The sequence below is a fragment of the Globicephala melas genome, chromosome 2, assembly GCF_963455315.2.
Source record: "Globicephala melas chromosome 2, mGloMel1.2, whole genome shotgun sequence".
In the NCBI taxonomy this organism is placed as follows: domain Eukaryota; kingdom Metazoa; phylum Chordata; class Mammalia; order Artiodactyla; family Delphinidae; genus Globicephala; species Globicephala melas.
Window position 1 is genome coordinate 108,921,228 of NC_083315.2, and position 14,441 is coordinate 108,935,668.

Consider the following 14,441-nt stretch of genomic DNA (forward strand, 5'->3'; position numbering starts at 1 on the left):
CAAAAGCCAGGCATTCATAAATGTGGAGCTATGACTTTTCCTGATGGTAAAGTTCAGGATCTGATAATTGGTACAATCAGAGAGAAATGGTTTCAAAGCTGCTGCAGCAGTATGCTTACCTAAATTGAAGCACAAGCTAGGTCCATGGCGAGAAGCACTCATTTACATGTAAAAACTGAGAAATTATATTGCCCAGTAATCAACCTGCCTAGGCAGTTGTTAATAGATGTGTCTCTGCTCCATGCACTAAAAAGCAGAGCCAGGTAGGGTCTTACTTCTTCACCCTCCAAAGGATAAGTTACAAAACAAATCACAGAGAAGGGACTCAGAAAAACACAGGAGCCGTATCTTCAGCCCTGATAAGCTTATTATATGGTTGTGCAGTTATAAAGAATTATATCAGGAAAGCCGTAACCTAAATAGACACTTCATTTCGGGGTAAAGAAATATACAGCCTATAATAAAAATACTTTTTAAAGCTAATGTTAGTTTTCTGACTTCAAAGTTCATGAAAGAGATTACAAATGACATGCACTTTTTTAACATGCACATTCTATGGCTCTTAAAAATATTATATAGAGTGTACAGTGTATTTATTCAGTTATTGCTTACAGCAGGATAAATACTGTCTTTTTTTTCTATATTTCTACTACTTACAACAAGAACCCTATGTAACCCCCCTTCACTATATTTGTTTTATTAAAGATTTTGGAAGGATATCATAGCTATATTTACATATGTACAGTTTGAGGTGCATGGGAAAAAGCAAGTAATCAAGAGGTTCAATTTGGTGTCTTAAGAATTGTCCTCTATTCTTATTATCCTGCGATTGTGTTCAGAGTTTGAGAGTTTAAAAGGGGGGGAAAAAAAAAACAACTCATACTAACGATCACCATTTTTCCTGTAATCAAGTTCATACTTCTTTTCATATTCTTTCACTGGATTGCTTTTCTCTGTTTATTGTTGTTGCTAAACAAGGTGAGAGTTTAGGCGACATTTTTCAATGATGATTTCTTTTGCAATAACAAAAATCTTAAATGCAGTCTCTCTTTTTCCTCCTGCTATGTGCCATCAAGTTCATCTTTGTATGAGAGGCACAAACTAAAATGAGTAAATTGCCCTTAGTAGGTAGTACTCTTTTTCAGACACTAGGAAGTAAATTGTCAAAGAGTTACACAGGGTTTTAGCTGCGTGGTTCCCATTGACGTTAATGGGAGTTGCAAAGAAAACACCCCACGCAAAGCTTAGAAAAGTAGGGGTTAGTTTTCTTTATGGTCTCCACTGTATTTTGTACCCTCCAGCCTCGAACATTCTCTCTTCACATGCCTCTCTGTTCTCCCTTTTCTTTGTACCTTACCCCTAAAAGGATATAAATCTTGGGCCTTTTCATTTAACCATGGGCAAACGCAGCTAGTCGACATACTCCACCCCTAACACCATTTCCAAGTCTCACAATTAAACATCTCTTTCTTCAACCTCCACAACCACAAACCATCCTTTACTATCCAGTTTATGTGGATAGCTAGAGGAAATACATGTTTAAGGAATACTGCTATAATATTAGCTGGATAGTTTTGAAACTTGTACTGTATTTCAAATGATATCAAAATTGCCTAAATAATATTCTCTCCTACTTCTTAAAAATGACTGTTAGTGTTATCACTTTCACTATTATATAACTTTTAGTAGTTTTAGAATTTCCTGGTTCCCATAGAGCACAAATGTACAAGCCACTGGGAAATTCACCAGGCATTGCAAGGCAGTTATCATAGCCACTTAAGCAGCAGTTAAGTGTTTCACAGGACAACTAGTGAACAACATAATAGATACCATGATGTTAGATCCTGGCAGAATGGGTACAAGCTTCCATCATGTCTAGGGAATGAAGGACACCCTTGTCTGTGTAATGGAGACAGCAATACCACAATTGCCTGATGTCACTCTTATATAATACATCACAACACATACACACACACACACCCTATGAGACTGTTCTAATTCTCTAGTAAGTTTTGATTGTGGAGAGAGCCAAACTAGGCTAGCTTTGAGCTAGATTTTTATGAGTGTTTGGTTCTGTATAGAATGCACAAAAGGCCCAATCTTCGTGCCTACCACTTTTTTTCATTACTGTGGCATTAATTACAAAGCAAGATGCCAAGTAATTGGCAAGGGGAACACTACTTGCTTATTTATCAGATACCTTTATCCTATGCCCCTGGCTTCTCTCCTTTACTGCACTTTTATAATAGATTACCAGGGTAGCAATGTAAAGAGTAAAGGGTCTTTCCTTTGCACATTTATAACCCAACTTACCTTGAATTCTTTGTCCTATTTCAAATCATACCAGCAAGAAAGGATTTGCACTCAGCGACATATTAATCAACACGCCATATACAAACACATAAAGGCTAAAAGCAAAGAGTATGTTCTGCTAAAAGCAAATGGTTTACTACCAAAAATCTTGCCAGTTCATTCTTGCACCTATGGACTCATTATTTCTATGAAACACTGTGGGAGTATGCCATAAAATACCAGACCAATCAAGCAAACATCCTGAAATCTTCTCACTACACAGGGTACCTCAAAAACATACCAGACCATAATTTTCCCAATTTGTTGTCTTAATTGCCCCCAGTTATTATCAATTACTACTGTTCTATCTCTATGTTGATCATGACAAAAGATATGTTTTTCATAAAATAACACATTAGGACATAATAACGAGAACCTTGGTTCCCATCTTCCCTGTTGCCGAATAGCACGTCTCGTGCTGTACAGGCACAGTTGGCTGTCCAAGGACCCTGATGCCAAATTGCGGAGGATATTCTTGTCGCAGTGACAAATTGCTTGCTGGTGGGCTGTGCAGAGTGTTGTTCTGGCAGCATCAGAGTTGTCTACGTGTCTGTCACTTGGTTAGGCTGCTTCAATGCTAGGTGATTTCACCCCCACCGACACCCCCTTTCCACTTCCCTCAATGCATTTTTCAGACTTACCTTTGCTTCCCAGTGAATGGGGGCTTTAACATTTACTTGACAATGAGCCTATGGAAATGCCTCCGGAGCTCTCCGTACAGGTATCTGAGGGTGAGAGAAGGATTTTTTTTTTTCACAGTGCCATACTTGTTTTCCATACAAACCTACAGGCTGCCATTACAGCCACCCACATCCCGGTTGGCAACGCACTTAGGCAGCGAGAGCCTTAATGAATCCAGACAAAACTGCACAGCATTCCTGACACACAGGAAAATCATGCATTTTAATGGTATTGCAGGGTAATTTATTTCTTTAGTCTATGAAATGTTGACGGTCAATGTTATTTGATAACATTTCAGCAAAGAGATCATTCTGCTTTTGATCTGATGCTTATTTTTAAAAATCTTTTTAGATTTCTTTTATAAGTTTCTAATATTAAGTCTATTTCTTCAGTGAGGATCTGCTTTAAAAAAAAAAGGCAGCAATGTAAACGAGTAGACAATATTCGGTAAACAAATTAGCTTGTAAACATACTGCAGGAAATCCCAACAGTGTCTGTTGACTACCTATGAAGGTATATAATTTAATGCCTCCAGATAATGTGTGGGTAAAGTCTAACCAGCTGACATTTTGAGATAAATAATAAATAATACTCCTATTTCATTACTGAGTTTATAATTAACTATAAACGTAAAGGTATCTTAAAAACTATAACTACTGGAGATACAGTACTTAAGATTGTTTTGTGAAACTGAAAAGGATAATGTGATGAATACAAAAGATGTAGGAGGCCTTTTTTTATTCTATGGAATGACAGTAGATTTTTTTTTTTTCCATGAAACATATTCTGCAGCACTGGTGTATTATTTAAGACTCAAGGATGTATAAAAGAAGCTAATGGGTTTTTCACAAAGGATAATATACAATGGAATAATTCTAAAAGGAAATGATCAGGCTTTTAATCTTGTGGGGGAAAAAATGTTTGTTTTTGCTCCTCTCATATATGAATGTATGTTAGTTTTATTGTTAAACTATAGCCTTGAATTTAGTGGACTGTAACATTCTTCTAAATATGTTAATGTAAAGATATTAGATCAGATTTGTTTTCAAAGAAATAGATGGATGGATGGATAGATGGATATTCACTTACACTAATTAGAAGTAGTAATAATAAAGCTGTAAGTAGCAGAACTTGGAGAAAGACTAAAAGATATTTTAACTGTTTCTACTCTCAAGACACAAAGGTAAAGATTTCAGCCCAAAGTGAGGTTTAGTTTGTTTCCTGAGTGCTGCTAGGACTTAAGTCAGCCCTCTGGACTACATGGGTATTTCCAAACTAAACTTATCAAATTATCTTTCCCAGACACTTTTGTGTTTTGTTTTATTCTCCAAAACCTGGCAGCACAAATGTTCTAGCTTTCATCACTTAGGAGCATCCTGTGTGAGGCTATTGATCCTAAAATGGCAAGGGTTTTTCTAAGAAGGCTGCTTGTTGGTTCTGCACTGTTGTCACTGAAGTGGTTAAAGCTTTGTTTGTTTGTTTTGTTCTGAATGGCTCTTAATGGATTAAGCTTTAAGCTTTCACCAAAGCAGTAACTGATTGTAAAAGTAGCAAGAAATAAACTAACCACAGGGTGCGTGCGTGTGTATGTGTATGTGCTGCCAGAGCAGAGCAGATTATGATCTTTAAATTCTAAAACTGAGCTAGTGTAAATATAAGTGAAATATTTCTCACTATATATCTTTAATAAATCTATCCACTGTAACTTGCCATAAATTATGTTAACCGATACCTACAATAGCTTAACTCTATTTAATCAAGAATAATTGAATTAAACTATATAATGACCCACAGCTATTGAGATGGATAATATTAATTACAGTTGCAGGATCACATTTCACTATGAAATTAACATGCCATTGTGTTTTGATCCTAGAACTGCTTTTCATAATTTTACCAATAATATTCAAAATGGTGATTCCAAGTTACATAAACCTTTAAAACTACCACTGGGACTTTAAATATTACATGCACTTGTCTTCATAATATTATGCTGTGGTTCTGGACTCATATAATTAGGTTTCGGTTTGAGTGTGATATTAAGTAGAGGATTAATAACCTGACAAGTAAAGAACCACCCATGTTCGGAGAAACAGATAGAAATGCATGAACTTCTAAGACTATTTTCTACAGTGCCAGCTCCTCTCTAAGAGAAGGTCCTTATGCAAGGTCTCATTACCAATGCAGGGTGATTCCAGGTGCTGAATACTCAACTCAAAAAAATGACATTACATTGTACAACTCTATTAACAGATGCAACGAACAAAACACTACAGACTGTGTTCAAGTCATCCTACAGCTCTCCAGGAATGGCATACAGGGCTTCTCTTGAGCACCCCCTAGCCACTAGTAATAGAAAATTGATTCCCTCTGGCGGAGCTCTTGGATTTGCTGAAGAATTGATACTTTTTCCCAATAGGCAAATCATGAAAGTCTAGAAGAAATGGACTAAAATAAAATGGCCTCTACCTCAACTTCAAAAAACCCAAGATTCATTGGTCAAAGTCTACAGACAGTCCTTCGGCAAATCTTCAACACGACTGTTCCAGAGAATTATAATACCGCATCTGGGCCTATCTGAATGTCATACTTGGAATACTGCATTTTGGAAGTATACTATATTAGAATTAGGATACTTTGAACATGGAATTAAAAGCCCTCAATTATACTTCTGGATTCTCTTGGACATGGATATTGTATTTCATACTTGTCCACGCAAGTGCAGATGAACTGTTTGTTTTACTTCTTAGAATATAAGCTCAATTCACTAAATCTCATATATTTATGAGGTCCTTTAACAGAAAAAAAAATCCTTCTCTTTCTCACAGATATCGTGCACAAAAGATCTGAAACCTTCAAGGAAGTTTCTAATTTGTCTCCCACTTGTAATAAATGCAATCAATTGAACTGAAAGGGGGACTATATTAAAGGAAATGCATAGGCTTCAAAGTGAGAGTGCATTTATCGTATGGAGAGAATGATCGATTCTGCTATAATGCCCTCGCATGCAGTCTTTGTAATTTTCAAAATTCCATTCAAAGTGCTGATATTCTGATGACAGAACTGACTGCCACTATAACTCCAGAGCCTAGCATTAAGAGAAGGGATTTCAATGAGTGCAATAAGAAAGAAGGCAATTTTTCCCCTTGGCATGTAATATTCTACAATTAAGGTGGGGAAAGTGTTACAAAACCTAGATGAATACTCTTAGTGACTGACTAATTTGCTAATTGTGTGACACCCAAAAAGCCAAATGTAGTTAATATTTATGTAAGAAAAGATGATACCTTTATAAAAAGCAAGGCCACTGTGTCATAATCCTTTCCTGAGGCATTGTACCAAAATAATAAGGGCAGGGGGTTATAAAGGAGAAGAGTATTCACCCTCTTTCTTTCCTTTTTAAAATTTGGTATGCCTCTAATTGACCTAATGCACATTTTTCATAACGCCTTGTAAAAAGCAAAACAAACAAGCTGTGTATACAGAGGCTCCAGGGGCCCTTTTGGTTGTGCCTATTTTTCTTACCTAATTTTCCAATATTCCCTCATTTCACTTTGACCATTACTGTTTCATCTTCCCTACTCATACCACCCTGGTCCACATTCTCTTGCATGAACCCTCAAGTCTCCTAGTCTTCTCTTGTCACTCCTTTGCCATAAAGAGAGAACGAGGGGCACTGGGGCATGACATGGCCCATGACACACCCCTAATCTTCTTCCCCCTGTTTACACCACCACCTGCAAATGAGGAGGAAACTTTCCAGAGTTTGAATGAAAGCCTTTGGCCTCTGCTATAGACAGGGATGCACAATACGGAAACAGTGTTTGTTAACCAGGCTGAACCATTAAAAAGATCACACACGACAGGGTAGCTTTAGAAACTCTGAGGAATTTAGGCCATACCAAGTTAACTAAATGGGAAGCCAATAAATCAGGTGAACTTTCCTGACCACCTGCCCCCGCCAACATCCAAAAGCCCAACATTATATAGGATCTTTAAGAACTGGGCCATGAAGACTTTTTTTTTTTTTAGTTTCATGAGGATGAAAGAGTACTTGGCACATTCGCAATACTCCATCTGAGAGCAGAAACATGTTTGCATTTTGGAAAGAAAGCACAAAAACATCCAGGATTGATTGTTGATAAATTGATTTCAATAGTGTTTGGGTTTTAAATATTACATTAGAAAGATGAAGCACAATTTTGATGTATTAAAAAAAATGATTCCCCAGGTTTTCATTGCATTCTTACTCCAGATAGAAAGAGGAACACAATTGGAAACATGGAAGAATTAGGTTAAACACAAAGTATGTTCCAAATCTAATATACTGAGGGTTCCTCTTTACACAGTATAGCTCTTACAGAAGAGCTTGGGTAAAGGTGAAAGGTTTATAAAATGTATCTGATTCAGGGATCATAAAAATAAGGTGCACGTGTAAGTAAGTAGCTTTAAAAAATACCCTTTGCAATAAGAACCTTCCTTTCACTAATGGAAACTATGAAATACTGTGGGGAAGGAATTTCAAATGAGATATTTATTTGTGTGTTTACTGCAGGCTTTGCCTTCTCATTTTATCCTCAACATTTTGAATAAAAATGCTTACCTCCCTCCCTGGGGTTCTAAGGGCTTGCCCCTTTATATCTATGTATATTTAGAATATTTGAAGTACTAGAAATATATTAGCATTTCCAAATATCTCAGCAGTAAGACTACTTCTTTGTATTTGTCAGTGTATGTGTGTGGATATCCCACTTACTTAATGATTACAGTCTACCATTATGTTTAATCAAGAGTACATTTTTCATATATTAACTTTAATAGAAGGTACCTTTTTATTATAATAATCCAGGATAGATAGGTAGACAAAAGAGAGATCATCTAAATGGATATAAATCTAAACATAGATACAGATACAGTGATTGAAATTTAGTAGAAGTCAAGGGCATCAATTTTGGCATGAAATTATTTTCTGCCCTTACGTGAATGTTTCCAGGCCTTATTTCCCTTTAGATAAACTTCATGTAATGATTGTCATCTATTTTTTTAAGTAATTATGAACCATAGATATCATGGTTCTTCATGGTTGAAAAGGGACTTAAAACACCAACTTTCAGCATAAATGGATGGCCAAAATTTCCTCAAGAAGCAGGAAACTGTCAAGAGATAGGAAATAAACATGCAATGGCAGTCCAGACCCTGGGTTCTGAATTCCTTCAGAAGAAATTTTCAATCTCACTTGTATCTCTTTTGAGTACTTCCCTATTTCTGCCCTAGTTCCAGTGGTACCAGAGCATTGCTCAGCACCATAGACGCTCAGCAATATGGGTGCTGACTGACTCCCTGTTCTTAAAGGGGAAATCATTTTTAGCCTAGGTTATTATTTTTTCCTTGAAGAGCCACAATCTCTAACTGTCATTTTGGGAGACTCCAATTCATTCTGAAGTATAACATACACATACATACGCAAATCATTTAAGCTCTAACTTCAAAAATAAATGCTGAGCCATCTCTCAATACCGCCCACCTACCCTACCCCATATACACTGCCCTCCTACTTTTTTCCAGAAGGACTGTGAGTGATGGAAAGAATAAGGAAAACATATTTTGAAATCAAACAAAAAAATGTATTACGGCCCCTTAAAATAAATCACTGTCATAGATGGCAATGAGACTAATGCAAATGAATGATGGCCGTGGTCAGAGGATTTCTTTCTGCTAGATAGTTTCGCACACACAAAACATCAACTGGAGTTGGAGCGTGGAGAGATTAGCAGAGCACCATACTTGAAGCATCTACTGTGTGTCAGGCCCCAGACATAAATTAATCAGGATAGAAAGTTGTACAAAGTCTGAGAGAAGTAGACTTTTTTGGTCTACATGTTCTATATAAGTTGCTTTAATCCATTTAAAGTTAAGACATCTCCAATAATACGATGTTAGGCATTTTGTCTATTTGACTTTGATAATGTACTTAGAAAAGAATGCCTGGCACATAAGAGAAACTTAAATATTTGTTGAATGAGTGAATGGTTATACCTACTTTTCAAAGGCGAAATAAATCCTCTGCCACTTCTAATGTATTTGGAAAGACATCAATAAATGGCTATTGTAAGGAAGATTGCAGATGCTAGTTAAGATAATCTGCGTAGTAGTTTATTTATTCTGCTATAGAATTTTTGTTCAGAACCCTTGGGGGAAAACTTTTGTGACGACTTCCAGGCTGGCAGTCAGTGACTCCAGAACAAAATCTCAAACCAAGCCCACGTCCTCTCTTCGTGTCCCTGCCACTTAACCATCCAGTTGTTAACACATTTAAAATCTGACAGGTTATTTTACTTCCAAAATGATACTAAGAGTCACACATGTCAGAACTCTACTTGATAAGTTGTGTTAGTTTCAAATGCAGTATGTGAGCACTGAACCCTCACTCTTAAAATCCTGCAAAGTGTATCAATAATTATGCCAAATCCATCCAACAGTTGATTGAGGTGTTTTCAGCTTGATACGGGTGTCAAAAAAGTGAAAATTTACTTTATTCAGATCTTTGCCTCATATGTTGAATGGAAAAAAACCCATTTATACATCACAGATTCATCTCTAATACTAGAAATTAGGAGAAGGTACCTCAGATTCTGCACACATTTTCTTTGTGGTTACAGAGGTGACTTTGCCACCTGGCATCCTGTCCCTCCTTATTACACCCAATTATATCTGTCATATGTAAACGTTCTAAGAAGGATACAAATTTGTATAATTCTCAGGTGGTGCTTTACAAAGAAATAGATTTTTTTTAAAGATTAATGCTTCTTTAATTATAAAGTAAATGTTATAAGGATATCTACCATGATCTCTTTTCAGGCCTCTCCTAATACAATCTTACATGTTCCTACTGTATCATCAGTGGCTGAACTCCAGTCTGAGAAAATTCAGTCATGGAAACTTTTTACTTGGGCTTCCACATTTATTTGCGACATCCCCAGTTTGTAGCTGTATTTGTGCTACAGCAGACAGCAATAACCAATGAAGAAAATAAGAGTAAAACAATTTCGTATTTAAAGTGATGTCGTAAGGCACCAACGTAGCAATCCAGGAAGCCTCAAAATACATTTTTTAACCAGATCAATGTGAACGAAAATTAGAAACTGAGTCGAAAAGAATCATTTCTAATAACTTATAGACAAACATTGGAATGGAGAACATCACCATATATATTAAGTTTACAAAGGCAGAAGTTTAAGAAAGGGTAAACTTAATTTTATGATTATAAAGCTCTTCAGTAGATATATTACAGATTAGATATTGTAGATAAATTGATCTCTGGCATATGCATGTTTTTTCAAATGTTAATTCTTGGCAATACTATAGAGAACAATTATTTTGTAACTGTACATGTTTCTGTTCTAGAACTCTTTCCCTGTAAAATCCTCTGGTCATGGGCAATAGTGGCCTGAGGTTAAAAATCTAAACATAAATTCATCTTCATCTTCTAATTTTGTGGCCTTGAGCTTTTGACCCAAAGAGGTGTTGGGAGTTTACAAGGGCAGGACTAAAAGGAACAAACACTTGTCTTTGGAGCCCAAGCCCTGACCTTAAAGATGTAAAATGAACTGCCTACTCTGGAGGATATTGTTATAGTCAGGTATGTGAAAATGAGCAGTAGGAATGTGAAAGAAAGACAGGAAAAAAAAGAGAGAGATGGGGGTGGGGGGAGGATGGGGGTAAGGAAAAGCATTTTAAAGATTTTGGTTTAAGTATTTAGTGTGTATGTATGTATGTATATATATATATATAGATAGATAGATAGATAGTTTATGTTTTTGTTTTTTTACCATGGTCTGCTTTTAAAACTGTAGATAGAAGAGATACGCTTCTGACTTTTCATGAATTGCTGTGAAATTTGGTTACATACATTATTCCAACCCTGGGGGGTGGGGGGAGAAACAATTATAGTTCATTATATGCATCTCAAGTTGTTTATTCCTTATGATGCACAAGGATAGTTTAAGGACTTGTTTCTGCCAAGAGCTTTTTCCCTCCCCCCAAATAATTTCACAACAGAGTAAAAACACATGGACTTTATATAAAATAAAAATAGAAGTGATATAAGGGTTGTATTTTTATAGCTGTATTTGAGTACATTTCAAATGAATGTTTGTTAAACAGGGGGAAAAATCAGACTGGCATTGTCGTGATTCTAAGCGAATTAGGTGAGGCAGGAACAGGAAGAATCTGAGTAGCTTGCATTTAATTAGCACTTACTGGTACAAAATAAATTAGACAGATTTGTCTTGTTTTATGAGCAAGATCCTGTTTTTCTATTTCATTTTCTTTGTGCTTTTGGTAAGGACGGATCTGGCGCTTTGGATACTAAATAGGCAACTAATTCAATTGGTGCTTTCTCCAAGGGTCTGCTTGCAAACCGGTGCCAGACTCACTGGTCCTTTGTGTACTGCCCGCCCTGCATGTGTCTGGGCTCCCCTGGCCAGTCCGTTTTTTGTCTCTGATGGTTAATAAGCTTTGAGCCTAGTAGTCAAATGTGGTGGGAACGGGGACAAGACGAGGGTCCTTAGTGAAGGTGTTTGTTGTTAAATAGAACAATTCAGCTGTCTCTTTAGAAAACTTGACAAAAGGAAATGCTCCCTGCTGAAAATTTTCTTAGCCTGTTGCACAAAAGATGAAGTTTGTTTAAGAAATTGCTGCTAAAGAAAGCGTCAACCCATTAAGGTAATTATATGGAACCTGTGCCGTATAACAGCTTAATTGATGTTAATGTTTGTCTAATTGGTGATTGGGAGAGTGCAAAGGACTAAAGGTCTTCCGAGCACTTTCAGTCACGGCTCTGAAAGGGGCTCTTCTGGTTTTCACAGTTATAACAATGCCTGCGCGTCTTTCTCAGATTACGCCTTGTTTTCAGCCCCTTACAGCATTCTGCTCCACTACTTAAAGCGTAAAATAAGGGTGAAGAGCCATTGTCTAATGCAGCCTTTTTCAAAGAGTGTTTCTGACAGGGATTGTTCTAGGAATCAGGCAGGAGAGAAGGGAGTGTGAGAGGTGAAAGCCACTATCACCCACTTGTGTCACCTCCCCAATGAGCAGCAAGAGCCGCCTAATTGCTGCATCTGTTTTTTTTTTTTTCCCTCCAACCCTCCATTCTCTTAAACAAGATCCTTACACCGATGCCACATGTTCCTGTGGAATCTATCAAACAAAACAAAACAAAAAAACACCCCAACCTGGCTGACGTTTTTAAAAATTGGCATAGAAAGAACCGTTATGAAAACTAATATAACAATTAAATGCATGCACAAAAATCTACGAAGTTTTATCTTTTCTAAGAATTCATACTCTAGTATGGACATATTTACAAATATAATTAGATAAAACAATACACGTGTGTACCTAAACACGTATATGTGACTTTTCTGTGCAAAGATACAGGCATGATTATTACATGGATTCTCATGTATACAGACACAAATGTATAGATTTTCAAAGCTTGCATTTGTTTTCGTATGAGAAAGCCATTTAAATGTGTCACCCATCTTTATGGTTTAAAAAACTATCATTGATCCAGGTTATAAACTCAAATGCTTAAATATTTTGCATCCCAAGGTAAACTGACTGAAGAGCCAAGACTTGCCTTAAAAAAAAAATCTCAGCTTACACACTCATTCTTTCACACATACACACACACACACACACAATGCATTTAATATCCCCCATCTCTGAAAAGCTCTAGTTCTCAAGCTTTTCAATTTTTATGTTTTACATTCCTATATTGAACAGATTGATATTTTCCTGTTTGTTCTCTTTAAGATTTCTTTTCTACATACAGAGTGTATTCATGTGCTATCCTAATGAGGAAATGACGAGTTTTTATCAACCTTATTAAACATACACCCAGAAGATATCCATTTTAATAAGGGGCCAATTACTAAGTGTGTCTTCAGTTAGAAAGAACTTAGCTTTTACCTTGTTCTTTGGCTCTCCATGTCTCTAATTAATTGAATCTTGAAATCGTTGGACTTTCAGCTTAAGAGAAGACTGAAGAAGGGAACTTAACAACACTGCCTATTCCTTTATGTCTAGAACAGGCTAAAAAAAAAAAAGAAAAAAAAAACACCTGTAATGCTAAAAGACTCAGGCTTTTGTCTGTTTCTAATATTACTTTTCTGCCTAATTGCCATCACTGCCACGTACATTAGGCCCTTTTTCAGCAGGGTTAAAACAGGGCCAGTGATGAATGGAAAACTGATTGTACTGCTGTCAAACTTGAATGTGAGGCTTATTCTAGAGATAGAAGTATGAGGAAAAGGACAGAGAATTGCACTTCATTAAAGCTCCACCAAGCTGATTGGAGTGGAGGAGGTAATTGAGATTTAAAGTGGCATTCCCATCACACTGTCCCTTTTTCAACTTAACAACTGTCATTCAAGCCACATAGGGCAACAATTGGCCAGATTTCCCAGCTCTTCTGAGTAATAAAACAGACACTCACCTTCTGGCTATTCGTTTTACTTACTTTGTTCTAATTTCCAATTCATGTGTCATTAGTGAACGAAGATTGACAAGAAATAGCTTTGACCTCACAGATTTGACCTTCAACCCCAGAGACCCAACTCTAGTCTGAACATAGGTTGGAATATGCTAAGAAACACCTTTCCTTTGCACAAGAATGAATGGCAGTTTTTTCATCATTGTACCACCCCCTGCTTGCCACTACATTTAGACTATGAGACATGTCAACTGCCTGTCACAATTACAATAGACACAGCAAACCAGAATTTTCCCCAAATCCAAGGGGAACTTCCTGAACAAAGAGTAAATTTTATTGCACAGATTTTGGAGACCTCCAATTTGTAGAGCCATAATGAATGCATCCCACAGACAAATAGGTAGTTGTTAATTATCCCAGCAATTTCTTTTTTTAATGAACAACACAGCGTGCTAAGCCTTCATATCCTACACTGTTACCTGATGATCTCATCACATTTGAAAAGATGGTAGTCTGGGAAGAAGGCATTATTATAGCAAGTATGCATGACAATAAGTTACATGATTATAATCCCTTATTATCATGATGTAATAAAAAGAAAGTGTGATATTTTGGAAACAGATGATTCTGGCTATATCTTTACTGCACCAACTGAAGTAAGTTCACCTATAGTATCATTTTAAGATAAACATAATCTTTATATTCTCCTCAACTGATTATTCTAAAGCTTATATATACTAATTTTGTGTCATCAAAGCATGCTGTGGATAAAAAGAAAATTGCTGAAGGGCAAGACCTATGACCTGAATAGGAACCCTCAATAAATTTAAAAGTAATTTATACCTTTTACATAGTTTTGAATAGAAATTGAGTCCCGGAAATCTATTATGGTAAGGAAACTGTTATGGTTTCT

The 14,441-nt window shown here is 36.5% G+C and overlaps 1 long non-coding RNA gene across 1 annotated transcript in view; it reads right to left on the reverse strand.

The window, feature by feature from the left end:
- LOC132596768 (uncharacterized) overlaps positions 1-13,305 on the reverse strand; it is a 122,842-nt gene extending 109,537 nt beyond the window's left edge. Inside the window, exons 1-2 of the long non-coding RNA XR_009562771.2 lie at positions 13,006-13,305; positions 2,994-3,077 (exon numbers count right to left, since the gene is read on the reverse strand). This is a non-coding gene — a long non-coding RNA (uncharacterized lncRNA). The remainder of the gene's footprint in view (positions 1-2,993; positions 3,078-13,005) is intronic.
- Positions 13,306-14,441: the final 1,136 nt, after the last annotated feature.